The 27,847-nt window shown below is 38.7% G+C and overlaps 1 pseudogene; it reads right to left on the bottom strand.

The window, feature by feature from the left end:
• Positions 1–19,194: 19,194 nt before the first annotated feature.
• LOC101611644 lies at positions 19,195–22,337 on the bottom strand (annotated as a pseudogene).
• Positions 22,338–27,847: the final 5,510 nt, after the last annotated feature.

Below are 27,847 nucleotides of genomic sequence, written 5' to 3'. Positions count from 1 at the left end.
TGATTAGGGATGATGAACATTTTCTTGAGTGTGTGTTTGCCATTTGTATTTCTTCCTCTGTGAACTGCCTGCCCAGTTCTTTGCCCCATTTTGTGAGTGGGTTGTTCAACTTTTTATTGTTTAGGTTTTGAGATCTTTGTAGATTCTAGAGATTAAGCCTCTGTCAGGTGGATATTCAGTAAATATTTTCTCCCATTCTGTGGGTAATCTGTTAGATTTGTATATTGTACCTTTGTCTGTAGAGAAACTCTTCAGCTTCATGTGATCCCATTGGTTGAGTGATTATTAAAGATCATGAGCTAGTGAGGTTTTGTTCAGGAAGTCTTTTTCCATTCCTATATCATGGGATTTTAATTGGAATTTCATTAAATCTGCATATTGCCTTTAGTAGGCTTGCTAGTTTCACAATGTTAATTCTGCCTATCCAGGAACATGGGAGGTCTTGCCGTTCTCTCAAGTCCTCCTCAATTTCTTTTTTGAGTGTTTTTATGTTTTCATTGTATAGTTCTTTGTCTTCCTTGGTTAATGTTATTCCAGAGTATTTTATTTTACTTTTGTTGCTATTGAAAATGGTACCATGTCCCTTATTTCTTTCTCTGTATCTTTGTCATTCACATATAGAAAGGATACTGCTTTTTGTGCATTGATTTTGTAACTTGCTACTTTGCTGAAGGAGTTAATCACCTTCAACAGTTTTGGGATATAGTCTCTCGAATCTATTATGTGTAGAATCATGTCTTCTGTGAATACAGCTAACTTCTTCCTTTCCAAATTGCATCCCTTTCATTTCTTTCTCCTGTCTTATTGCTTGAGCTAGGACTTCCAGTACTATACTGAAGAGCTGAGGTGAGAGTGGACACCCCTGTGTTGTTTCTGATCTCAATGGGAATTCCTCCAGTTTCTCTCCATTAAGTATTATTTGGGCTTTAGGAGCTTTTTATATAGCCTTTATTATGTTAAGATATGAACTGACCATGCCAGTTCTCTCCAATGTTTTGATCATGAAGTGATGTTGTATTTTGTCAAATGCCTTTTCTGTACCTATCAAAATGGTCATGTGGTTTTTGTTTAACCTAGTTTATGTGGTGAATTACATTGACAGATTTCTGTATGTTGAACCACCCTTGCATTCCTGGATAAATCCCACTTATTCAAGGTGGATAATGCTTTTGATGTGTTGTTGGATTTGGTTTGTGAGGATTTTGTTCAGGATCTTTGAGTCTAAGTTCATCAGGGAAATAGGCTGGTAGTTTTCTTTTCTTGTGGCATCTCTGACTGATTTTAGAATTAGGATGATACTAGCTTCATAGAAGGAGTTGGGGAGCTTTTCCTATTCTCCAATTGTATGGCACAGTTTGAGAAAGATTAGTTTCAGTTCTTCCATGAAGGTTTGATGAAATTCAGCTGAGAAGCCATCTGGTCCTGGACTTTTCTTTTGGGGGAGGTTTTTGATTACCTTTTTAATTTGGATGAGTGTGATAGGTTTGTTTAGGAGATTAATCTGCTTTGAGTTTAGCTTTGGTAGATTGTATGTGTCCAATAATTTATCCATTTTCTCCATATTATCCAGGTTTTTGGAGTAGAGGTTTTTGAAATAAGTCCTAATGATTCTCCCACTTTCACTTATGTCTGTTGTGATCTCTCCTTTTTCAAGTTTAATTTTGTTAATTTTAAGCATATCTGTTTTTTGCTTGATCAAATTGGCCAGGGGTTTGTCAATCTTATTTATTTTTTCAAAGAACCAGCTCTTTGTTTCCTCATTTTCTTAATTGTTTTCTTAGTGTCTGATTCATTAACTTCTGCTCTGATCTTAATTATTTATTTCTGCCTGGTGCTTTTTGGGTTGGATTCTTCTTGCTTTTCCACTGCCTTTAGGTGGATGGTTATGTTATTGATTTGGGATCTCTCTGTCTTTGTTATGAAGGCATTGAGTGCTATGAATTTTTCCCTGAAGACTGCCTTCATTGTGTCCCAAAAATTTTGGTTCAATGAGTTCTCATTGTCATTCATTTTTAGAAATTTTGCCATTTTATGTACTACCCATTTATTGTTTAAAAGAGAACTGTTCAGATTCCAGGAGCCAATGGGATTCTTGGTGGGTTGTTTGTTGTTAATTTCTAGCAATATGACATTGTGATCTGTTATCATGCAGCGATTTATGTCACTCTTCCTCAATATATGGAAGCAGGTTTTGTGACCCAGTATGTGATCTATTTTAGAGAATGTTACATGGGCTGCTGAGAAGAATGTGTGGTCTGTGTATTTGGGATGGAATGCGCTGTAGTTGTCCATTAGGTCTAATTGTTCTATGGCTGGTGGCAGGAAGATGGGTGGGAGGCTGGTGCATCAGGCGGGGGGATTGGGCCTGAGCTGGGGCAGGCTGACTGGCAGAGTGGACCTGAGGTCATGTGGGCAGGTGGAATGGGCTTGAGCTTGTGTATGGATGGGCAGTTGGCTAGAGCAGCTACAGGGCAAATGGGCAGAGCAGGCTGAGCTTGCTCAGGCAGATGGGCAGCACATGTACAGCAGGCAGATGGATGGGTCGAGCCTGAGCAAACTCGGGCCAGCGGGTCAGGGAAAGCAGGGCAATCCCCCTGTGCAGTGAGGCATGTGGAACTGTGCTGGCCTGGGCCCCCTTACCTACAGTAAGTGCAGGAGTATCCTGAGACTGGGACTGTGGCTATGGCGGCTGCTTTTTTTTGGGGGGGAGACTGGGGGACTGGTGGACTACCAGAGATTGAGGGGATCAGCCAATTCCCTTTTATTCCCCCTCTGTGCCCTCCCACTGGTGATCTATTAGAGATTGCTCTCTGCTAAAAGACCCAATGAACCCTTATTGCCTTGCCTTTCTTTCCCCAGAAGGTGTGTCTCAGTTAGGCGGTTGCCATCTTGACCAAAGCGTTCTAGAGCATATTTCTTGATAACTAAGCCTTTTACAGTTTTGCACATTTGATTATAATTGGGAGAATTTCCCATAGCTTCTGGAACCATCCATATAGAAAATCGTGTCTTTTCCCCTGCCCTGCACCTTGGTACCGGCATCTGGGCATGTTCATAATGAGACTTGTTCCATCTGACTTTGTGTGGTGTTGCTTAGTGCTGCAAGCATAGTAAGTGAGGGAGAGGGGAGGGATTCCTGATGTCACTCCTACACTACCATGGCACACAGTCATGACTCTGAGTTATGAACGTGAAGCCACCAAACCTAAGTAACTGGTTGAAATAGATCATTAACATAGTTTCCCCATAAATGGATCCCTCACAATCCACTTCAGGCTCATTCCACATGAAGTGATGTGTGATGAAAAGCAAATTAGGATGGGGAGAGACAGCAGTCTTCACTGAATGTGGGGGGGGGGTTCTTTTCAGTTTGACAGCTCTATATTCTGCTGACCGTATTTACTGGCAACATCAGAGTCTAGGAAGGACTGGTTGTAGGGCAGATTTGTGAAGCTCTGTGTGTGGATGGTGAGGTGGGCTGCTCCAGTCAGATTTCATTGAGCCCTGTACCATGCACATCTGGGTCCTGAAGAGGATGTGAAAGCTGAACCATCAGACTCTTAACAGAACAGCTGTGATCTTGCCATCTCACCACTTTTGTGGAAGGCAATAGAAGAGGTTTTAGGTCTTGTCTTATTTCATTCTGTTCTTTCCTTCCTTTTTTAAAAAAGATTTTTATTTTTATTTATTTATTTATTAGAGACACAGAGAATGGGCATTCCAGAGCCTCTAGCCACTGCAAATGAGCTCTAGATGCATGTGCCACCATGTGCATCTGGCTTATGTGGCACCTGGAGAACCAAACCTGGGTCCTTAGGCTTTGCAGGCATGTGCCTTAACTGCTATGCCATCTCTCCAGCCCTCTTTCTTTTGTTTTCTGTCTTTCTTTCTTCCTCTATCCTTCCCTCCCTTTCTCCCTTCTTCCTTCTTTCCTTCCTCCCCCCCTCCCTCCCTCCCTCCCTCCCTCCCTCCCTCCCTCCCTCCCTTCCTTCCTTCCTTCCTTCCTTCCTTCCTTCCTTCCTTCCTTCCTTCCTCCAAGGTAGTGTCTCACTGTAGCTCAGTCTGAACTTAAGTCTGGAACTTACCCTGCAGTTCTAGGCTGGCCTCAAATTTACAGTAATCCTACCTCCACCTCTCTGGGGGCTGGGATTAGAGGCATGCACCACCATGTACAGCTTCATTTTCTTTCATTCTTTCTTTCTTTCTTTCTTTCTTTCTTTCTTTCTTTCTTTCTTTCTTTCTTTCTTTCTTTCTTTTTGTTAAACAGTTTAAATTTTATTGACCTCCCAGTTTTTTTTTAAAAGTTAAATTTAAGGTCACACCTCTAAGCATTTTATTTCTTTTTAAAAGTATAAATCACACTGTGTGCACAGCCTTCAATATGCTGAATATATTTTTCCCACATTCTATTCCCAATGATTTTGATACATTCTTAACTATGTAGTCATCATTCAAAAAGCTTGAAGTTCCTTTACACTATTTTCTTCTATTCCTGTCTTAGTCACCTATAATCAACACACAGACACTCTCCTAGCATTTTTAATCATTTCATAGATTTTGGCTTTCTTTCTTCCTCATTACTCATCCTGTGATACTTCTCTTGGGAATATCTTTATTTTTCTTCTCAAATTCCCACATGCCCCAATTTCTTAAAATTGCTTATCTGGCATGACTTTACACTTCATCAGTCACAACTGCTGTTCCTATAAAATCTTAAGCCCTGAAACACAACTTCCCCTCTGTAATTTAGCATTCATCCGCTACTAACTCTTGGTTGCCATCGTTTTTTTTTGTTTGATTTTTTTTGTTTTTTTGAGGTAGGGTCTCAGTGTAGCCCATGCTGACCTGGAATCTACTATGTAGTATCAGGGTGGCCTTGAACTCACAGCAATCCTCCTACCTTTGCCTCCCAGGTGCTGGGATTAAAGGTGTTCCCCATCATGCCTGGTGGTCACCATCATTTTTAAAGTCTTCTGATAAATTTCAAAAAACAAAACAGCAAAACAACAACAACAACAGCTAACAAGAAAGGAAGGCAGGAAGGAAAAGATGGGTATGTGTCTCATTTGGTAGAGTGCTTCCCTGGTGTGGTAATTTGCATGGATGTCCTCTAATAGATTCAGGAGTTTTATTCATTCTTGTAACTTGATGTTACTGTGGGTGGATCCTGGGGTCCTGCCCTAAGGTGTGGGGGCAAACCTGGAATTCCAGTCTAAGGTATACAGAAAGCAATCTGAGTTCAGCTGGGAAATATGAGTTCTGCTGGGTTCCTGGAGTGTGCTTGCTTTTGCTGCTGGTGATATTGCAGACATAGAAGACCTGGGAAAGGGGGCCAACTTCTTCCCCCATTATGGACTTCCCCTGGACCTGTAAGTTTCAAATAAACGCTTCCTCCTATAAACTAGTCTATTCTGGAAGTTCATCTCAGCAATGTGATGCTGACTGTGACACCTGGAATGCACAAAACCCTGGGTTCCAGGCCCATCATGCCATAAACCAGATATTGGGGAGGTAGAGGTAGGATGATTAGAAGTTCAAGATCGTTCTTAGCAACACAGCCACCTCAAGGCCATCCTTGGATGCATGGAACCCTGTATCAAGAAAAGAAAAAAAAAAAGGGCTGGAGAGATGGCTTAGCAGTTAAGTGCTTGCCTGTGAAGCCTAAGGACCCCGGTTCAAGGCTCAGTTCCCAGGTCCCACGTTAGCCAGATGCACAAGGGGGCGCACGCATCTGGAGTTCGTTTGCAGTGGCTGGAAGCCCTGGTGTGCCCATTCTCTCTCTCTTCCTCTATCTGTCTTTCTATGAATAAAGTAAATAGTACCCTTTCCTTTAACTTCCACATCAAATTGTTGTACAAATTCTATCTCTACCAGGTCCTTTTTGTTTTCCTTTCTTCCTGAGGTTTTTCTTGGCTCCCCCTTTCCAGTATGAACCACAGACTTATGTAAGAATTGCTTCACAGTTCAATTTTTTATGGATGATTGTTTTCCCATCTAGATGAGTGCCAACTTTGTGATTCCTATTTATTTTTGAATTTTGTGTTTCTACTACTGACATTATTTTAGTTTTTTATCACAGTTTCTGCTTTTATTTTGACAAAAGAAGCTGCTCATGGGCAGAGGCCATGTTGTTTGCTTTCAGTCTGGTAGATTCTCCATCTTGAGTATTTTTGTTTTCATTTTCAATGCCAAATCAAACAGCTGTGTTTCTTATGATTGATGTTTTTGAAATAGATTTGATAATCTATGGGAATTTTCTTACTTTTGGTGTTCTAAGATATTCTATCCTCCATGGAGAGTTAAATTGTCCTTAAAAACTCTGTTCCAATCATGCTACTCTTTGGTTCTCCCGTCACTATTGAGCATTGAACAGTCCTTCCCTTTGTATCTAGGTCCCAAATATGACTCTGACATGTAGTCTTTCTTGTGCACCTACATCCATCCCTGTTCCCCAGGCTCTAAACAACTTGTTATATTACTGTAGCAGTTACTTTCTTGCTGCTAGGACAAAGTACCCCACCAGAAGCAGTTAATGGAAAGGAAGGTTTTATTTCTATTTACAGTTTGGAGGGAATGTGTCTTCACAACAGGAAAAGAATGGGAATAACAGTAAGCCACATCATCAAGAAGTAGTCAAAGGGAGCTTTAGGTAGCACTGGCAAGGAGGGCTGGATTATAAAACCTCAAGGCTCATCCCCTGTGATACACCTCTTCCAGCCAGGACCATCTCCCAAAGACTCTGCAACTTTCCCAAATTGCCACCAGCTGCAGGCCAAGTATTTAAAACACATGAGCCTGTGGGGTGGCATTTTATTCAAACTACCACAGCTACTATTACTTCTTGTAATTCATGCTTTTCAGGTGCTCATGTCATCATTTTTTAAAAATAAACCCTCCCTTTCAGACTGTTTCTAGTTTCAGCTTGTGCCCTACCTCCATATCCATCTAGTGCTACTTTAACCATTTTCAACATTTCACTTCAAATCACACCTATAATCTCAATGGAATAGATCATGTTTGCTGTTCAGGATTTTGTCCTGTTGCCAGTTGGAGCATAGACTCCTTAATAGCTGGGCATGCTCACGTATCTCTGTTCCTCTGGAAATGTCTTTCATAGGGCATGGGTACTTGGAAATTTCATATAAGGGATGATAAACAAGTGATTTTGAGAAAAGGTAATCTAATCTGCTTCTGTGTTTTTTAAGATTTTTGTTTTTAAAGAGAGGGAGAGGAAGAAGCAAATAGAGAGAATGAGCATGCCAAGGCCTCTAGCCACTGTAAACAAACTCCAGATTCAGGTTCCACCTTGTACAGGCAGATTATGTGGGTACTGGGGAATGGAGCCTGGGTCTTTAGCCTTCGCAGGCAAATGCCTTAATGGCTAAGCCATCTCTCCAGCCTTGTGTTTTTTTCTTTCTTTTCTTTTTCTATCTATCTATCTATCTATCTATCTATCTATCTATCTATCTATCTATCTTTCTTTCTTTTTTTTTTTTTTGAACCCAGAGATTTGTACATTCTGCATGCTAGGCAGTCATGCTTACCTCTGAGTTACATTTTTAGCCTTCATAATCTGCTTCTTGGAGGGACACAGGGAACATCAGAAATTGTCCTAAACTTGTTTATGGCCCTTTTATTTATTCAATACATGTTTTCTTGATAGTTCCTCCATATCAGATATTTTAAGTAACAAATCTTGAGAAATGGGTAACATTTCTGTTATATTTTAAAACTTTTAGAACTTAGAAAATAAAGAGTGCCAGGATAAGCAGAGGGTTCAGTGGGGATGTATGGCGCAGGAGTCTGCAGGAGATGAAGATCATGCCATTCACAGGGACTGTAGAATACAGCCAGGGGGCAGGACAAGGGTGTGGTAGACTTCTTACATCCAAATAGAAAGCATGATGTTTTTGTGTTTCAAGTACACACAGGACTGGATTGGTTCAGTTGGTGTGCAAGTCAGTATGGAGTGGCAAAGGACATGCTAAAGAGGCTCACATCACATACAATCATGATAAGGAGTTTGAATTTTCCTTCTAAAGGCCAAAGATCTTAAAACAGGGAATGAGTGGCTTGATTAGCTTTATGCTTTGCAAATTTCCTTTTGGTATGTGGAAAATGGAGAATGAATGAATTTACTTAGATGTAGTGAAAGCCTGTTTTTAGAAGTTCAGCAAGAAAGAGGCACAGAGACAGAGGCAGAGATAATATATGATTGCTTACATCCAAAATCTTGTGCTATTTCACAAGGTATACAGAAGATTTCAGAACTATAGAACATAATAGTTAAAACCTCTGGTGAGCTGAGGAGATTGCTCAGTGATTAATGGTGCCTGCTTGCAAAACCTGATGGCCCAGGTTTGATTCCCTAATACTCACATAAAGCTAGGTGCAAAAGCGGAGCATGTCTTCGGAGTTGTTTGCAGTGGTAGGAGGCCCTGGCACCCATTCTCTTTCTTTTTCTTCCCCCCTTTCTCTAATAAATAACTAAGTCAATTTTAAAAACTCTAGCTTTTAAATCCTGGTTTGATAGTTTCTAGTTAAAAACTTTAGAATTTATATAGCATCTCTAGTCTTTGGTTTCCTCATTTGTAAAATATGGTTGTAATGCATAGAAGATAGAAATTAGCTAAGCATCATAGGGTTGATGGACCTGAAAGTGAATAGTTTTTGCTTGGCTAAGTGGAGGGATTGTCTTTGGGCCTGTAGGGGAAAACGTAGATCATTACACTTTACTACAAGTCAGAAATGTCAGAAGAATTATCACAATCTCCCTAGGGAGTTGTTCTACTCACTTCATAGAGAATTGCGATTTCTGGGAAGAGATTGTGACTGCAGACAACTGACACCAGGACTAGATTGGTACCAGAGAAGTGGGGTCACTTCTGTGAGTAATCTAACCATGTGGATTTTGGCTTTTTGGAACTTGTGTGCTGGAGCAATGTATTTAGAACTGGAGAAGCCTTGCGTTGTGTTAAATTTAATGGCTATTCTGGTGAAAGTCTGAAAATGCTAAATGCAGGGAGAATTGTGGACTATGAATACTTGGCTTGTGAACTTTCAAAGGAAAAATGGAAAACCTTGCTGGAATTTGGGTACTGGCAGAAAGGCTTGCTGTGTTCTGCCCAAGTCCTAAGATTTTGAATAAGGCTATGCCTAAAAATAATGAACTGGTGTGCTTCACAGAAGGCATAAAACAGAAAGATATGAAGGATGTATGGTTTATAACAAAAAATTTAAAGAAGTTTAAAGTTATTGCCCCAATAGACTGGTTTTAGGTTACTGAAACTGCAATTATTAAGCACATTACACAAGTAAGGATGGGACAACTGCTTTTTATTGTGACAGTGGAAAAGATGCCTGAAATTAAAATCTACCTGTTGAAGGCTCAAATGAGTAAGAATATAAATTCTTTTGAAAGGAGATGACTTGAAGGAAGAATTCTGAGGAAGTATGCTGCTCTTCAAGGTCAAGGTTTATCTTCCTTATATTTACAAATTTGGCTAGCTGGACACCTGGCAAGGTGTTAAAAGCATGAGAAATGTAGGGAAACAGGTCATTAAGTGAACACTTTTCCAAGAGCTGCATGAGCAGCAGTGTGGGACAGTTGAGGTCCCTATGTGGAGGCCCCATAAAGCCATTGTATGGAGCTGGGACGATGGTTTGTAGTGGAGAACTGAAGATATTTTGTATATACCAGGACTGTATAATGGCTACCATGGAGCTCTGGAGACATGGGACTGAATGTTTGCCTGGGCTGTGGCTAGCCCTGCTGGAGGGGTGGAATTAGAAATCCAGAGACTTCTGTGTATGCCATTATCCAAAATGTAGGTTTCCAAATGGCTTATTTATAACATCTTAAATTTTGCTTAATCCTATCCCATCCTTCTTTTGCTTAATCTCGTCCCCTGACCATTGCACCCACAATAATCTGTTCATTTACTAACGTATATACAGTACCCTCTTCTTAAGTCCGCCCCTCTCCTCCCTCCCTTTATAGCCCCTTTCTAGCTTACTGGCTTCTGGTACTCATTCTTACTCCTATTCACATACAAGCATAAACGTTTGTAGCTAGGATTCACATATGAGAGAGAATATGTGGCATTTGGCTTTCTGGGCTTGGGTTACCTTACTTTGTATAGTCCTTTCCAGATCCATCCATTTCCCTGTAAGTTTCATAATTTCAATTTCCTTTACCACGAAATAAACTCTCCTGTAAAAATGTATCACCATTTGTTGAAGAAGCTGTTTTTTCTCCAGTGATTATTTTTGGCATTTGTGTAGAAAATCAGATGGCTGTAGCTGCCTGGATTTACATCTGGGTCTTCTCTTCTGTTACATTGATCCATGTGTCTGTCTTTGTGCCAGTACCATGCTGTTTTTGTTACTATGACTCTGTAAAATGTCTTAAAGTCAGGTATAGCAATACCACCAGCCTTATTTTGGTTGCTTAAAATTGTTTTGGCTATTTGAGGTCTTTTGTGATTCCAAATGAATTTTGGGGTTAGTTTTTCTATTTCTGTGAAGAATACCATTGGAATTTTATAGTGATTGTATTAAATTGTAGATTGCTTTTGGTAAGATTTATATTTTCACAATATTGATTCTTCAAATTCATGAACATATGTTATCTTTGTATTTCTCAGTGTCTTCTGCATTTTTTCTCTTTAGTGTTTTAAAGTTTTCATTTTGTAGAGATCCTTCACTTACTTGGTTAGATTTATTCCAAGCTACTTTGTTTATTTTTTTGAGGCAATTTTGAATGGGAGTATTTCCCTGATTTGATCCTCAGTGTGTTTGTTGTTAGTATATAGGAAGACTACTAATTTCTGTGTATTAATTTTGTATCCTGCTATATTGCTAAATGTGTTTATCAGCTTTAACAGTTTGACAGTAAAGTCTTTAGGGCCTTTATGTATAAAATCATATCATCTGCAAATAATGATAATTTGATCTCCTTTCCAATTTGTATCCCTCTTATGTGTGTCTCTTGCCTTATTGCTAACAAGACAGTGGATACCCTTGTCTTGTTCATGATTTTAGTGGGAAAACTTCAAGTTTTTCCCCATTTAGTATTATGTTGGCTATAGGTTTGTCATAAATAGCCTTTATTATGTTGAGATATGTTCCTTCTGCTCCCAGTTTCTTTAAGGCTTTTACTGTGAAGAGGATGTTGGATTTTGTCAAGTGCCTTTTCTGTATCTATTAAGATGATCATGTGATTTTTGTCCTTTAGTCCATTTACATAGTGTATTATATTTATCGATTTGCATATATTGAAACATCCCTGCATCTCTGGGATAAAGCCTACTTGGTCAGGGTGAATGATCTTTCTGAGATATATTCTTGTATTCTATTTGCCAATATTTTATTGAGAAAATAAAAGGGAGATTGGTCTGTAATTTTTTTGTTTTTTGTTCTCTCTTCATCTGCTATTGGTATCAATAAAAATCAGTGTGATGCTGGCTTTGTAGAGTTTGATAGAATTTCTTCCTTTTCTATTTTATGGAAAAGTTTGAGAAGCATTGGTATTAGTTCTTATGTGAAGGATTCACCAATGAATCCATCTGGGCCTGGACCTGTTTTAGTTGGGAGATTTTTTTTTTTTTTATAACTGCTTGGATCTCTGTACTTTTTATAGGCCTATTTAGGTGGCTAATCTCATCTTGATTTAACTTTGTTGGTCATATAACTCAAGGAAATCATCCATTTTTTCAGATTTTTAAACTTAGTGGAGTATATGTTCTTAAAGTGTATCATTATAATGTTTTCAATTTCATTAGTATCTCTTGTCATGATGCCTTTTCATCTCAAATTTTATTAATTTGTGTCTCTTCTCTCTTTCTTTTGGTCAGATTTGCAAAGGGTTTATCAATATTGTTTATCCTTTCAAAGAACCAACTCTTTGTTTCATTGATTTTTTAAAAAATAAATATTTTATTTATTTATTTGAGAGAGACAGAGAGAGAGAGAGAAAGAGAGAGGGAGAGAAAGAGGCAGATGGTGAATGGGCACACCTGGGCCTCTACCTACTGCAAACAAACTCTGGATGCATGCTCCACTTTGTGCATATGGCTCATTTGGGCCCTAGGGAATCAAGCCTGGGCCCTTAGGCTTCACAGGTAAGCATTTTAACCACTAAGCAATCTCTCCAACCCATCACTGATACTTTGCATTAATTTTTTTGGTTTCTATTTTGTTAATTTCTGCCATAATCTTTATTATTTCTTCCCATCTACTGATTTTTGGTTTGCCTTTTTCTTCTTTTTCTAAAGCTTTAAGGTGAAACATTAAGTGGTTTACTTGTGACCTCTCTAATTTCTTAATATAGGCACTTAAGGTTATAAATCTGATAATTAAATCTGATGTTTGGATTTTCTAATTACTGTAGTATTTTTAGACATGTAAATATGGCATTAAATATCTTCTAAGGTGCCAGGTGTGCCTCTTATATTACTCCCAGAGTAACAGCAGAAGTGACCCTAGGTGTTGAGTTTGCCTCCTTTGCAAGTATTCTGGTAGGCTGAGTGGAACAAAATACAGGCACATTCTAAAATTCAACTGAGCAATATACACACTCAATCAAAACCAACATGGAGTATTTATGCAAGAATGGAGGTTAATACAAATGATAACAGAACAAAGTCAAATTCCCTAAGGGTGTGTGTTGCCCCACACCCTCAATTCTGTCAACTAGGAGGCTGAGATTTCTTGTCTGGAAATGGCTTCTAGGTCAGCTTGGGGCCAAGTGAGATCCTGTTCCTAAGAATGCTAAAAGAAAAAGATAAAGGCACTATAAACCAGGAAACATCCAAAGCAACAAAAGTCAACCCACAATACAGCTTATTTAAGAATGATAAAGCCAACAAGAATACATTATTCAGGGCTGGAGAGATGGTTTAGCGGTTAAGCGCTTGCCTGTGAAGCCTAAGGACCCCGGTTCGAGGCTCGGTTCCCCAGGTCCCACGTTAGCCAGATGCACAAGGGGGCGCACGCGTCTGGAGTTCGTTTGCAGAGGCTGGAAGCCCTGGCGCGCCCATTCTCTCTCTCTCCCTCTATCTGTCTTTCTCTCTGTGTCTGTCACTCTCAAATAAATAAATAAAAAATTAAAAAAAAAAGAATACATTATTCAAATCTAACACATAACCTGCTCTGTCATACATGGTGCAATTAGCACTCCCAGTGCAGGCCTATATACCTGGCTTTGGGGCAGGTATTGACCCAGTGTAAGTAGGCACTGTTACTTTTTCTTTCTGGTCTCACTTATGCTGAGTGCCTGCCTGGGTCCCTCTTCATTGCACTGTGTTCTTAACTAGGCTGGTTGGGTCAGTGATTCTGCTGTTATGATGGGCTGTGGTAGATACTCTGTGGCTGGGGGGTGGCAGAGATCCCTTGGAGTTCTCCATTGGTTCCCTGGTATTGGTGGTTTGGGGAAGGGGTGATGTGGAGGGTGCCAGAGCTGCTCAGCTGGTCCCTGTTGCCTTCTCTTTCAGGAGCTGATCAGCTGGTCTTCTTCTCTTAAGTATGTGGATTTTCAAAACCCCTCTCCACTCTCAGCAAGAGATCCACTTTGCTTCCTTCTCTTACATTCTGGACTTATTAAATCCCTCATTCTCTCCTCCCTCCTAAATTTTTAAGCTATAATAAAATGTTTCTTAACCCTTTGCTCTGGTCTGTGAATTTCATTCTTCAAATTCATAAGATAAGGATTCAGGAACACACCAAAAATTATTAATGTTTTGACATATTCTGGTAGATTTGCATAGGAATCCCCAAATTCCTGTATTAGTAATAATCCTTACCTTAACAGTTAACTGGAAGGATTCATTTAGGTAATGGGTATAATAACAATGTTTGGTACATAATAAGCACTCAAAAAACTATCACTTAATTTTGTTTTTAGAATTGACTAAATCAGTACCTGAATGATTTAAATTTATAAGGGTAAGGGAGAAGACTGGGGTTACACAAATAGTGGCTTGCTTACTAAGTGGATGGTAAAACCATTAATTAACACTTCAAAACAGCTGTTGGAAAGAGGTGAAAAGATAGAGTTGAGTTAAAGTGTATAATTTTTCCTTTATAGGCCTGTAATTCAGGAAAAGGAATTGAGCGCTATCTGTAAAGGGGTATTTCTTGGAAAGATTGGCAGAACTCTATCTTTTATCATCTCTGTTACACCTCAATGTTCTTTCTCATGCCACATCTATACTTTTTGTTCTATGGACAAGGCAGTGCTCCAGGAGTTTGAGTGGGTGGGTATGCCTGGGGAGGAGGTGTGGTGTGAGCATAGAAAAAAAGGCACAGAAAACCTGGCATGTACCAGGTTTTGGGAGAACCAGTACATTACAAAGCACAAGGCTGTGGGTGAACAAATGGAAGGAAAACTGAAAGAAGATGGTACCACGGAGCCAGGAAAAGCAAGTATTTTACAAAGGAAGTAGTGGCAAATGGTCCCAAAGTCAGGTATACATTGGTCACATATTTAGTAATTCAGATATCACTGGTATACACTGTATTTTTCATATTGTGATGGGATCAGAAACATGATCTGAGTGGATTGAGGAATGAGTAGTCTATGAGAAAATACAATTCTGGCCACCCTTTCAAGAAATAGGGCTACGGACATGTGTAATGGAAGAGGGATAAAGGTAGAGATTTATTTTATTGCAAAGGGGATCTGTTTCCTTAGCATATTTAAATGAAAATAGGAAGAAGCTTGTATGAAGAAGAAAGTGTAGTAAGTGGGGGAATTGCAGAGGAGCAAGAGAAGGCAGAAACCAAACTGGATTACAGAGCAGAGGCTTGCAAGAGCACCATGGTACTAAAAGATGGAACACTGGGCATTCCAACACGATGAGCCAAAATGAACCCTCAGTGGTATTTTGTTTTATCATTCTTCAGAATACAAAGAGCTCTGGACTAAAGTAGTTTCAGTGGGTGCACTGTTCTAGGAGATGCTCTCATGAAGTTCAGAGATGAAGCTCACACAAGAGAAGAATTTTAAATTCTTGACATGATCATGTTTTTACTTACAGGAGCAAAGATTTTCTTTGTAAATAACACTAAACACAGAAAAGATATCAGATAGGTAAGAAATCATCTTGACCATATAGGAAGGAGAATAGCCATGACACCATTTTATGCAAAATATTTGCACATGAAAGAACATTTATATATGAACATCACTTGGCCTTGAGTAAAGCTCATTAAAAAAAAAAAAAAAAACAACTCATGAGGGCTGGAGAGATAGCTTAGCAGTTTAGGCACTTGCCTGAAGAGCCTAATGACCTGGCTTCAATTCCTTACTACCTGTAAAGCCAGATGCACAAAGTGGTGCACGCAAGGACCCCTGCTAGAGGCCCTGTCATGCCCATTCTTCCTCCCTCTCTCTCTCCATGCAAATAAACAAACGAACATTTTAAAAAAAATCAGGAAGAGAAAGTAGGTAGTTGAAGCTGAATAGTTGTTATACATATGTTGTTTTGTATATGGCATATGTCAGAAAAAAGCAAATATTTTGGTTAAAAAGTCTAGAGAAAGGCAATGTGTAGCTAGTCTTAAGTGAAGGTGAGAAGACATGGATATATCTTTGTTAATTTCAGGGAATTTAATTCATCTTCTCCTTCTATAAAATCGTCTCTTACCCAACCACATACATTTTATATTTTTGACAAATGGGCTTTTTGTGCACAAGCTTCATAATCAAATTGGTTCGAGAATAAATTGCTTAAAGTGGAACTTTCTTATATTCACCCTGTGACAGCTAATGAAGATGGATGTGGAAAAAGAGGTACCATGCTTTGCAGTGGATGAGCTCTTGTTCCCCACTGTGTTGGCTAACGGCAAATTTGTTACAAAGAAAAAAATAGAATCATCTAATTGCTTAATTCCTGCTGAAAGCCACTGGCAGCCAGCCTATTCAAATACACAGCTTTTGTTTAGAGAAGCAACTGTAAAATTCTTGCATACACATCTAACAGAAACCTCTGTGTTTGTCCTCCAGTGAACATTTGCTGTTTCAGAAAATGTTAATATTTGATTGAAGAAAAAACATTTTTTTTTTTTTTGCATTTCATTGATATCCAGAATAACTATCTGAATAAACATTTCTGGCTATCTTAATTCTGGGAAAGAATGATAAGACTTGGATTTAGGGAATAAGTAGAAATTTAGATGAAGGTTAATGGCATGTTTGATAAGAGCCCCTGTTCCCAGCCAATCATGAAATCAACATGTCAATCAAATGTGTGAAGCAACTAGCACTCATACACTACTGGAAGAGCCAGTTGGGTACAGAGCAGGGGAAAGGAGTGAGGTGACAGGAAAGGAATCCAACAACAGTATGTACGAAAATGCCAGAAGGACAAACATGGCACTGACACTTGTTTGGCAGTATCTACTATAGGAATACATTCCTGCACTATGTCTCATACAGGCCATTCCTAGTTATTACCCTCCAGAAATGCTTTGTATGAGGATGTTCAGATTGGTGTTACTTACAGTAGCTAAAGCAAGTGACAACTTACATATCCCTCTATAGAATGAGATACTTGACGAGCAAGATAAAGGAGGAACTACTGATCCTCAAGACAAAATGGATGACTCCAAAAATCATGTCCAGTTAAAGAAACCAGATATACAAAACATATACTGCAACTCTTGATTCTACTTTTTAAAAATTATTTGAGAGGAAAAGAGGGGGAGAGGGATGGGTGTACCAGGGCCTCTTGCTACTGTAAATGAACTCTGCATACGTAACACCTCTTTGTGCATCTGGTTTACTTGGATATTGGGAACTCAAACCTGGGCCAGCAACCTTTGCAAGAAAGTGCCTTTAACTGCTGACCCATCTCCCCAGCCATGTTACTGATTTTTAAAGCTAATAAATCATATAAAATGGATCCATGAAGGGTAGACTAGTGGCTAGCCTTATGGTGGTATTGACCTGGAGAGGACAGGGGACTCGTCTGTGGTGCTGGAGATGCCTTAACTTCAATGTGATTGTGTGGTGGTTAATCTTAATTGTCAACTTGATTAGATCAGGAATCAACCTGAGACACACCTCACAGGCTGCCTGTGAGAGTATTTTCAGGAAGGATTAACTGAAGCAAGAAGGTTCTCTCTAAGAGCAGATAGCCCTTCTGGAAGCAACCCAGATTTAAAAAACCAAACAACAACAACAAAAAAGATCCGAGGGAAAAGTGGTGCTGCTTTTGCCTGCCTGGCTTCACTGCTTAATGGTGAGCTCTACACTTTTGCTACCATCACTCGCAACATCAGAAGCCAGTTTCTTCAGCTTTCCAGTGTGATGGGCTGAAGACAAGTAGCTCTTCAGGAATCCTCCAGAACTGGATTGGGACTGCATCCAGCTTCTTGGATTGAGCAGCAACTGACTTGTTAGCCTCTCCAGCATGCAGACTGTCATTGGAAGACTACCCAGCCCATAATGCGCAAGCCAATCCAGTAAATCCCCTTTGTAACATTCATTCATTCTGTTGCTTCTGTTCCTATAGAGAGCCCTGACCAATAGATTGTAAAGGATGGTAATAATAAAAACAAAAAAGGCTGTAGTTTGTAAAAATTTATTCAACTATATGTTTCAGCATCATTGAAGTTGTAGTTCAATGAAAAATTAGACAATATCTCTGGTGTTTATTTATTTTTAGTAGTTTTATCTTTAGAAAAGGAAAAGGGAAGCTATTATCAGGGCTGTTCTTGATCATGACTGTGAGCCCTGCATGTTTCTGAGTAGGACAGACCAAATGACAAACCCACACTAGTGAGTAATTGATTTTCAGCTAGTAGACAACTGTGACAACTGAATATTTATTGGATCTAAAGTAGTTATTAAAGATAAATTTGGTTTTCAGAGCCACACAGCTTTGATAACATTCTGTAAACAATCTTTAGAGTTTTTTTTTTTTTTTAATATCCATGGATATATACTTACAGGTCTTTGACACCTTGGTCAGATCTTTAGCCTTGAGATCCATGGCCATATCTAATCTTTTTTTTTTTTTTTGTAATTCTTCCTTTTTTTCATTTTCTTTAGTAGTTAAGTACATAGTCAATGTGTAAACAGCCATGTTGGTACTATTGTAGCCTCCTCCCTGTCCTCCCCGCTCCGAAGGGACCATCCTCGTTGGGGATTGTGGGTCATGCATTGTGGGGGTGGCCATCAGTTATGGGAAGAGGCAGTGTCTCTGTGCATAATGTCCCAACTTGTGGCTCTAACAGCCTTTCTGCCTCCTCTTGCATGAATTTCCTTGAGCCATGTTGGGTTCATTTTAGGTCTACTTCAATGATGAGGTCTTGGGAGCCTCTGTGTCCCTGGATCTCTGGTTTGGTAGGAGTTGGCCATATCTAATCTTTTACAACACTTTCTACAGGTCTTTATACATGCTTTATCAGTGGCCAGATTTCATCTTCCTTACAGTTTGGCTCATGAACTTTGGAAACCCACATGGAGATTTAGAAAACATGGAAAATTGAAATATCCAGGGATGTTAGAATATGTTGTGAGGACACCCAATTTTCATAGCAAATCTCTGTTATTTCAATAGATAAGCCTGCATGGAGTAGGCTCTCTGTTTCTGATGTGGTGGAGGAATTAAAATTGGCTATGCCAAAACACACATGGAAAATATGTCAAGGCAACTTTGAAAATAATAAGGATCTTAGAGATCATCTAAATTTCATGTTTTCAAAAGCATGGATAACATACAATTTAATATGTATAAGAGTTATGTAACTTAAATAAATTTTATAATACTCTGTTTCTTATAATGCATAATTTAATCTACTTAAATGTGGAAAGTACATTTCCCAGCATTTCTGGAAGGACACTAACACTTTTCAACCCTATTAGATCTATATTTTTCAAATTTTGCCTTTATTCACAAAATGGTCTGATGAAATAGCCCCACTCATATACTTATAGATCTATTCTACAACATACTTCACACACTGAATTTAGCAATGATAGTAGCACCATTAGTATATTACTCAAAGTCAAGAAGATTTCATTTCAGCCACTACATAGCTTAGTAATCATTTGTATCCATGGATGATAACTGATTATATTGGAATCATCTGCAGCTGTATAGCAAAGATTTCTGGGTCTAGCACAAAAGGCTTTGTAGTTGCAAGTTATGAAAGATATCATGGTGAGCAGATACTGTGAGATTTGTGTCACACACAGTTTAGTAATCCTTCATGTTTATACAATATTATCTCCATATCATTTTCAAATGAAGCATCACACTGAGTACTTTTCTAGTATTTGTTTTTATGTAATTTCAGGCGAGAGTTCTTCAAGAGAATGTTTCTGTGCTGGAAAGGCCCAAGGATTCTGCACTTTTCTTCAAGAAGGAACTGAAGCAGAGCTGTTTCAATTCCAATCAAGTGAGCTTTGAGTATTTTTCATAACTTTCAGCCAAAACAGCTTTCACACCCAGTAAGTAGGGTCCTTTGACAGTCTAGTCTTGTGTATTTCCTTGTATATTTTTCCTGCTAAAATAATCAGTGGGTTCCTTTCTTTTTGGTGTAGCTCTGCAGCTTCCAATACATCTAGCACCTGTCCTGATGAAATATGAATTATTTTAGGAGCTGGCTTCCCAATGAACTTATTAAAGAGCTTGATATTTGCAAAAGTGCCTCTTATCACAGCAATATTGCCTTTCTGAATTCCATAAGAATTAACTAATGAGGGTTAGGGCCTCTGCTTGTCAGATACTTAGCAGCAGTCCTACTCCTGGCGATACATCCTACTGGATATATGATCTGTCATAACAGACTCTCACAACAATATAATAACATTCTAAATAGACTGGAGTACAGAGGCCTCTTTGGTAAGTTTATCATAAAATGAAGGATATCTTATATAAGAGGACTTTAAGTCCCATAGAAACAAAACTGAGTCTGGGGCCTTTAAGAATTCCACTGTTTATTTCCCATCTCTATCTTTATTTTTCAGTGATTGAAACATGGATAACATAACATATTCTTCTATTTGATGAACTTCTCAACTAGGCATGATGTCATGCAGGTGAATTTTCTTGCCAGAAGGATTAGGATCTAAAAGCTTTATCTGGAAATCTACATTCACTGTGCAGACTCTGGCATAAGATACCACTAAGGTGGGGAGGTAAGATAATATCAGAAACACAATCACAGAGATTATATTCAAAAAATATTTAATTAAGTAATTTATTTATGGGAGGGAGAGAGAGGGAGAATGAGAATGGGCATGCCAGGGCCTATAGCCACTGTGAACAAACTCCAGATGCATTTGCCACCCTGTAACATCTGCCTTTACGTGGGTTCTGGGGAATGAAACCTTGGTCCTTAGGCTTTGTAGACAAGCACCTTAACCACCGAGCAATCTCTCCAGCTCACCATTCAAATGTTTTGTTTCCAGATAAAATGCCATAAGTAATAAAATCACCCTGTTTTACCTCTTTGAAAATCATTTGTGATATGGGTGCCGTATTCCCCACACATGTTGAACATCCATAGCCAACTCTTTTAAATCCAAGATTATTAAGATGTTAGTACTCCACATGAATAGAAGTGCTATGTAACCATCCCACTGCCTAGAGATTTCTATGTAAGACTTAACACATAGACTAGCTTCAATAGCCTTTTTGGCCATAAGACCTGCAGCAGGCATGGTAAATGAATTGCAAATATTGGTGCCACTAATAACTGCAATAATGAGCACAGATTCATGAGAAGCTTGTATTCATTCTCTTCATAGTGAATGGAGATGATATTATTTTATCAGCTGCAACGTGGAAACCTTTAAATCCCACCTTTTTACTAAAGCAAGACTGGAAGTAATTTTCCATACCTGCTGTGGCAACTCTATCCTGAGGTCTTTTTGGACCCTGATCACATGCAACTGTTGAATTTAGATTCATCTATATCACCTGAAATTATCCAGGTTCTGAAGAACTCTGATAATTTCAAAACAATTTCACAGTTCTCAGGTATTTTTCTATTGACCCAAGGTTGGTTTTGTCAAAACCTATCTGTTCTGAATGTCTTAATGTCACATTGTCAACAGGGAAAAGATGAGGATAGCACCATATTCTGGACACATGTTTGTAGTTGTAGTTCAATCAACATTAGACAATTGGAACGCCACTTTTAAAAAGTTCAACAAACTTTCCAGCCATTCCTTCTTGTCTGAGGTGCTTTGTAATGATAAGAACAATATCTATGGATACAATAAAAGGGTTGGATTTGAACCAGTTAACTCCAGCCACTTCTTGTAAGAGAAACTAAACTAAGAGAAACTGGCAAACCAGGCATAACTGTTTCTGTTTTAATGCCTCCAACTCCCCACTCAAGAATTTCCAAGCCATTCACCCTGGTCATGAGTCTGCACTAACTATACTGTCTGAAAAGAGGAGGTCCTTTTCTTCAAAAAGTACTCTTTTTTCTTTTCTTTTCTTCTTCTTATTAACAACATATTTTGTATGGATACATCATGTGTTGGTACCCTTGTTTCCCTTGTCCCTGACCCCATTCCGCCGGGGACCCTCCCCAATGGGATTATGGGTTTCCCCCATGGAGTTGTTTGTTATGCATTCAAAAAGTACTTTTAAGTCACACTCTTAAGTTTAGTTGAGGAGCCATTCCAGGAGGGATGACAGCCATATTCTTAAAAACTCTTGAACTCCAGTAGAAAAAAATGCAGCCTGTCTCAATTTCTTTGATTTTTTTAAAACCTTTTTTTTTTTTTTTTTCAAGGTAGGGTTTCACTCTAGCTCAGGCTGACCTGGAATTTACTATGTAGTTTCAGGGTGGCCTCACACTCACAGTGATCCTCCTACCTCTGCCTCCTGAGAACTGGGATTAAAGACATGTTAAAATACATTTTTAACGTCAGGAACTGGTTGCAAGTGAAAAGGACACAGGGTGGTATATTCCCAATCTGCAAAGAAGATGTTTTTGAGTTTTACCTTATTTCCCCGTATCATCTGACCTGACCTGGCCTTCTGCAGGAGAGCTTCTCAGGCTGCACTTCAAGAGGAGAGAGCTTTCCTGCCTTCTGCAGTCCACTGCCTCCAGGATTCAGTGCATTCTGTATTACACATTTACTAAAGTCAGTTTGTAAAGAGTGGTCAACTGTAACATCTGTTGGATAGGCAGGATGGACTTTCTTAGCATATCTCTAAGAGTTTTCACTAGCAGCAAACCATTGCCAGTATTTCACATACATACTTAGTGCCTCCAAGTTTAGGGGCACTGACGAACTTATTATGTCAATTGTCACTTAATGTTTCAATAAGGTACTCAAAGGTGTGTCCTGCACTTGGGGTGTCCATTGCCAGAGACCATATTATCCCTGCAGGGAGGGGTTCTGTGGGGGAAGCAGGGGAAGGCTAGGCCGGGAAGAGGGGTGAAAGCTTTCGTGTGTTTTTTTAAACTATGTAGTCTTGGAAATAAATGATAGTTAGTAGATAGATTGCAGCTGCTGTTTTCTAGTTATATGGTTCCTGAGAAGTCACTTAACTGCTTTAAACTCCAGTTTCTTTTCTGCAAAGAGGAGCTTTATAATACTGTCTGATTCATTAGAATGCTGGAATTCTAATGATGGCAGGCATACTACTTAGCAGAACAAAGCCTGGTATATTTTAGTAACTCAGTAAATGTTACCTATCACTATCATCGAATAATAATTCTAATACAATGATAATAACAGTTTTTAGCTTATATTATGCAGTTAATCTGGTAAATGCTGCTCTTTGTGGGTCTGCCAGTGTGTGTAAATGCCATGCTTTCTCTCCCTTTGATCTTTAGCTTGCTAACTGCATTTATCCTTCATGCAAAATTGAACCAATTTATATAATGGGCTTAGAAGTGAGGTAAATAGGATGAGATTCATTAGTGATGGGCTTATTTGTGCCTAGCAACCCCATGGGAAATTTCTTGACAGCTAAGTCACCTAGTCCCCATGGTACCTTTTTAATAGCAAATGCTTCATCTGTATTAAATTAATTTGTTGTTGTAATGAAAACATTCAATTTCCTACAGTATGTATATATTTATTTACTTATACATTAAAACTCAGAGTTTTCCTGTATTTTTGCTTTAGAGGAAGTTTTTATATTTGAAATTACAATTTGAGAGAGCAATCTCTAGTCTCTCCCTCCCTCCTTTCTCTCTATTTCTCTCTATGTGTGAGACAGTGTGCAAAGCAATAATTTTTTTATTACACCATTACAATATGACAACTTCATAGATGTAGAAGCTGGTGAGGCAGATAACTTCCATTGAACTAGAATAAAATGCCATGTACATGAACATATATAATAAGATTATATAGAATAAAAATAATATATACGTATATATACACACATATACTTAAAATTATTTATTTATTTGAGAGAGAGAGACAGAGCATGGACATGCTAGTAATACCTCTTATCACTGCAAACAAACTTCAGATGCATGGGCTACTTTGTGCATCTGGCTTTACATGGGTATTGAGGAACTGAAGTCCACGCCAGCATGTTTTGCAAGTAAGCACCTTTAACCACTGATCAATCTCTTCCACCCCAACTTTTGTACATTAAGGTAAATATTTATCAATATTAAATTGGCACAACAAATCACTGGCTCCCATTGTTCAGTAATGGGTAAATAAACCAAAAATGGGGTCTGTGTCTTTACCATTGTAGTTGTGGCTATATGATGCCAATAAACAATGTATTTAATAAAAAATTAAAGTATGCATCAATATTAGATGGTTCTTTATAAAATACATATGTATCTACCTGATTAAAATTTCTATTGCTTAAATACAATTTATTTATTTATTTTTTGTCTTTTTGAGGTAGGGTCTCACTCTAGCCCAGGCTGACCTGGAATTCACTATATAGTCTTAGGTTGGCCTCAAACTCACAGTAATACTCCTACCTCTGTCTCCCAAATGCTGGGATGAAATGCATGTGCCACCACACCTGGCTTTTAAATATAATTTTTAATTGAAAAACAATCTAAATGTAAATTTCAACTAAAGAATAGTTAAAATTTTTTTTTCAAGGTAGGGTTTCACTTTAGTCCAGGCTGACCTGGAACTCACTCTGTAGTTTCAGACTGGCCTTGAACTCATAGCAGTTCTACTACCTCTGTCTCCCAAGTGTTAGAATTAAAGGCATGCACCATCATGCCCAGTGTAAACAATAGTTTTGATTTTACAGATATGGAGATAATTGTGTTTTCTAGAGAACCATTGTTTAAAATTAGACCTTGAGAGAGATGGCTCAGCAGTTAAAGGTACTTGCTTGCAAAACCTAATTGCCCAGGTTCAATTACCCAGTATGTAAAGCTAGATGCACAAAGTGGTCCATGAGCTTCTTCGTAGTGGCAGGAGGCCCTGGGGTGCCCATACTCACTTTGTTTGCCTACTTTTTCCTCTTTTCTCTGTCTCTCATATAAATAAAAATGTTTAAAATTGGATCTGAAATAGGAAAAAGACAAAATATGATTTTTGTATATTTAAAGGAATATATACTCCTGGTGACAAATACTTATTTTCCCCTGTTTTGTGCCAATTAAAGACATGACTTTATCCACAAATCAACTCTGAAGGTGGATATTAAGTCATCTATTATGTATTTTGAATTCAGTTTTTCCACTTGAACACACTATACTCAAACTGAATTTCTAAGATATCCAGTAACCCAACTTTATTTTTCTATGATCATATTTACATGAAACATCTTAAAACTTGAAGCTAATGGAGTAAACAGCTTAAGAATGTTTTGCTAGAAGACACAGAAAACAAATTAGCTCTCCATACTGTGGTAAGTTTGTGTATCTGTGTCATTGAGAGCCACTGATATTGAAAAAACTGAATGAAGAAGAACAAACCAGGTTAACAGTTCAACTACTTAACAGTTGTTTTAAGTGGCCAGGGAACAAGTCTACTAATTTTTCAATTATTTTTATTTCTTTGTCTTCTGTATGTAGTGTTTGTATGTGTCCATCCCCAGAGGTCAACATGTATGTCCATGTTTGTATGTGGTCACATGTGAGTGTGTATATCAGTTACCTTCTGGTTGCTAGAACAACCCAACCCAAATCAGTTTATGGAAGGCAAAGGGTTTAATTGGACTTACAGTTCCAGAGGGTAGATTTCATCATGGCAGAAATCATGGCAGGAGCATGAAGTAAGCATCATATTATCATATCAACAGAAAATAAAGAAGGAAGGACAGAAAGAAAGAGAGAGAGAGAGAGAGAGAGAGAGAGAGAGAGAGCGAGAGCGAGAGCGAGCGAAAGCAGCAAGCAGGGCTGAACTATAAAACCTCAGGGCTCATACTTCCTCAACCAAGGTCCCACCTCCTAAAGGTTCTGCAACCTTCTAGAATAGCACCACTAGCTGGGGATTAAGTATTCAAATGCATGAGCTTATGACAAACATTTCATATTCAAAACCTTACATTCTGCTCTGATCTGCATAGGAATCACAGCCATCTAATGATGCAAAATAAATCTAGTCCAACTTAAAAGTTCCCAAATTTTTTTTTTTTAACCAGTTTTAACAGTGTTCAAAGTCCAGGCTTATCTGAGACTCAAGATAGTCTCTTAAATGTGAGTTTTGTAAAATCACATACTTCTAACATACAATAGCACAGAATAAATATTCCTATTTTTAAAGGGAAGAATGAAGGCAGAGCAAGGAAAGACTGCACCAAAATAAAACTGAAACCCAGCAGAGCAAAGAACTAATTCTATAGTTCCATGTCCAGTTTCTGCAGCTCACAATAAAATCCTCTGGACTTCAAAAGCCTTGGGTAGCTATGCCTCTCCAGATGTACTGTTTTTATCTTCTCTCATGGACCAGAGTTGCCTTTAGCCTGCAGCTCTTCTTGGCAGATATCCCATGGTCTTGGCATCACCAATGTCATGGGGTCTCCATTGTGACTTAGATTTCACATTCAAAGCTTCACACAGGGGTTTCATAGGGTGTCTTTGCAGGGACTCCAAAGCTGCCTTACACTGCTTAGCTGCAGTGGCTGTCTGGAACTGTGATACAATATTCCATGATTCCCTCCATATTGTGTCTTTCATTCTTCCAAAACCAATACCACATGAGCTAACATTGTTCAAAGTCTAGTTTCATCAGAGACTCAAGACAGTCTTATAACTGTCAGTTCTATAAAATCAGAGCATAGGGCTAGAGAGATTGCTTAGCAGTTAAGGCACTTGCCTGCAAAGCTTAAGGACCCAGGTTTTATTTCCCAGTATCCATGTAAGTCAGATGCACAAGGTGGCACATGTGTCTGGAGTTCATTTGCAGCAGCTAGAGGCCCTTGCATGCCCAGGTTCTCTTTCTCTATCTGCTTCTTTCTCCATCACCCTCTCTCTCTTTTGAATAAATAAGTAAAATATTTTTAGTATAAACACTATATTTATTAAATAGATTTACAGTTTATTTCAATGTATTTATAGAACTATTCCTGCATAAGTTATATTTCAGACATCCAATTCAGGTAATTGCCTCTTATATGACAATGATAGTCTCAAAAGAAAAAAAAGCAGCTCATTAGTACACACAGATTCAAATTTGCTTCATTATTCAGCCATCTTTGCCATGACCTACCTGCTAATAGTTCAATTTTGACATACAAATAACATTTTTTAAAATAAAAAAACCCAAATTACATACTTCCAACATATAATAGCACAGAATAAATATTACTATTCTTACAGCCAAGTTATGTTGCCAGTTTGGGATGATGCCTGATTCTATGGAACACAGCTATAGTAGTCTCTGTATGCTGACCTTGAGGAGAGACCTCTTAGCATTCTTCCTTCAGGCCACTTCCTTTTCAAAAGAATTCACATTCTTACTAAGTAGAATTGTCAATATGCTGTGTCTTGCCCCAAGAGACCCCTGCCTATTCTCCTTAACTGTAGCAATCTCTTTAAGAACTATAGCCTTGGTGGCTATCTCAGTACCTGGAACTTTAAACCTGCTCACATTTCTTTCCTTTATAGACTTCATATTTTTCATATATTTTGCTCTGCATTTTACTGATGTTTATTGTAGATCTGAATCCGAGTAGTTAAGAGAAGCCAATCTTTAGATTCAGTACTATTCTGCCTTGAAACTTCCTTTGCCAAATGCATTAGTCCATTAATTTAAAATTCAGCCTCAGGATATGGGTAAAATACAACCAGTTTGCCAGTATATCATATGAACTGCCTTAGCTCACATCTCAACAGAGTTCTTTGCCCCATCCTGAACCACATGAATGGAGCTCCATAGTCCCCATTTCTCTTTGCCTTCTGGTCTTCTGAAGTCTCACAAAAAGTGGCCTATTAAGCTATGCTTAAAGTTCCGAATCCTTCCACATTTCTCTAGCAAATCATTTCCAAAAGACTAAGGAACCACATGGTCAGGTTTATTATAGAAGTGACCCTACTTCTCAGTACTAATTTTCTGCATCAGTTACTTTCTCATTGCTGGGGAAAAATGCCCAATGAATGGAAGGGAAAGGTTTTAATTTTACAATTCTAGAGGGTAGAGCTCACCATGGAAGGGAAGTATGGCAGAAGGAGGAAGCTGGTGTCACATCATCAGGTCAGCAGGGAGGAAGGGGCGCGAGGGAGTTAGGAAGGGAGAGAGACACACAGAGAGGGGGTAAGAGAACACGACATGTGGCACTGCACTAGGCTTACCCCAGTGCCCCAGTGACAAGCTTCCTCATAAAGGGGGAGAATAGCACCACCAGCTGAACATTAAGTATTCAAAAACATGAGCCTATGGAGCATGTTTTATTCACATCCAAACCATCACTGTGTGTGTGTGTGTGTGTGTGTG

The sequence above is a fragment of the Jaculus jaculus genome, chromosome 4 (genome assembly GCF_020740685.1).
Source record: "Jaculus jaculus isolate mJacJac1 chromosome 4, mJacJac1.mat.Y.cur, whole genome shotgun sequence".
In the NCBI taxonomy this organism is placed as follows: Eukaryota; Metazoa; Chordata; class Mammalia; order Rodentia; family Dipodidae; genus Jaculus; species Jaculus jaculus.
The sequence above is the reverse complement of the archived record's forward strand: the minus strand, read 5'-3'. Positions and strand labels throughout refer to the sequence as shown.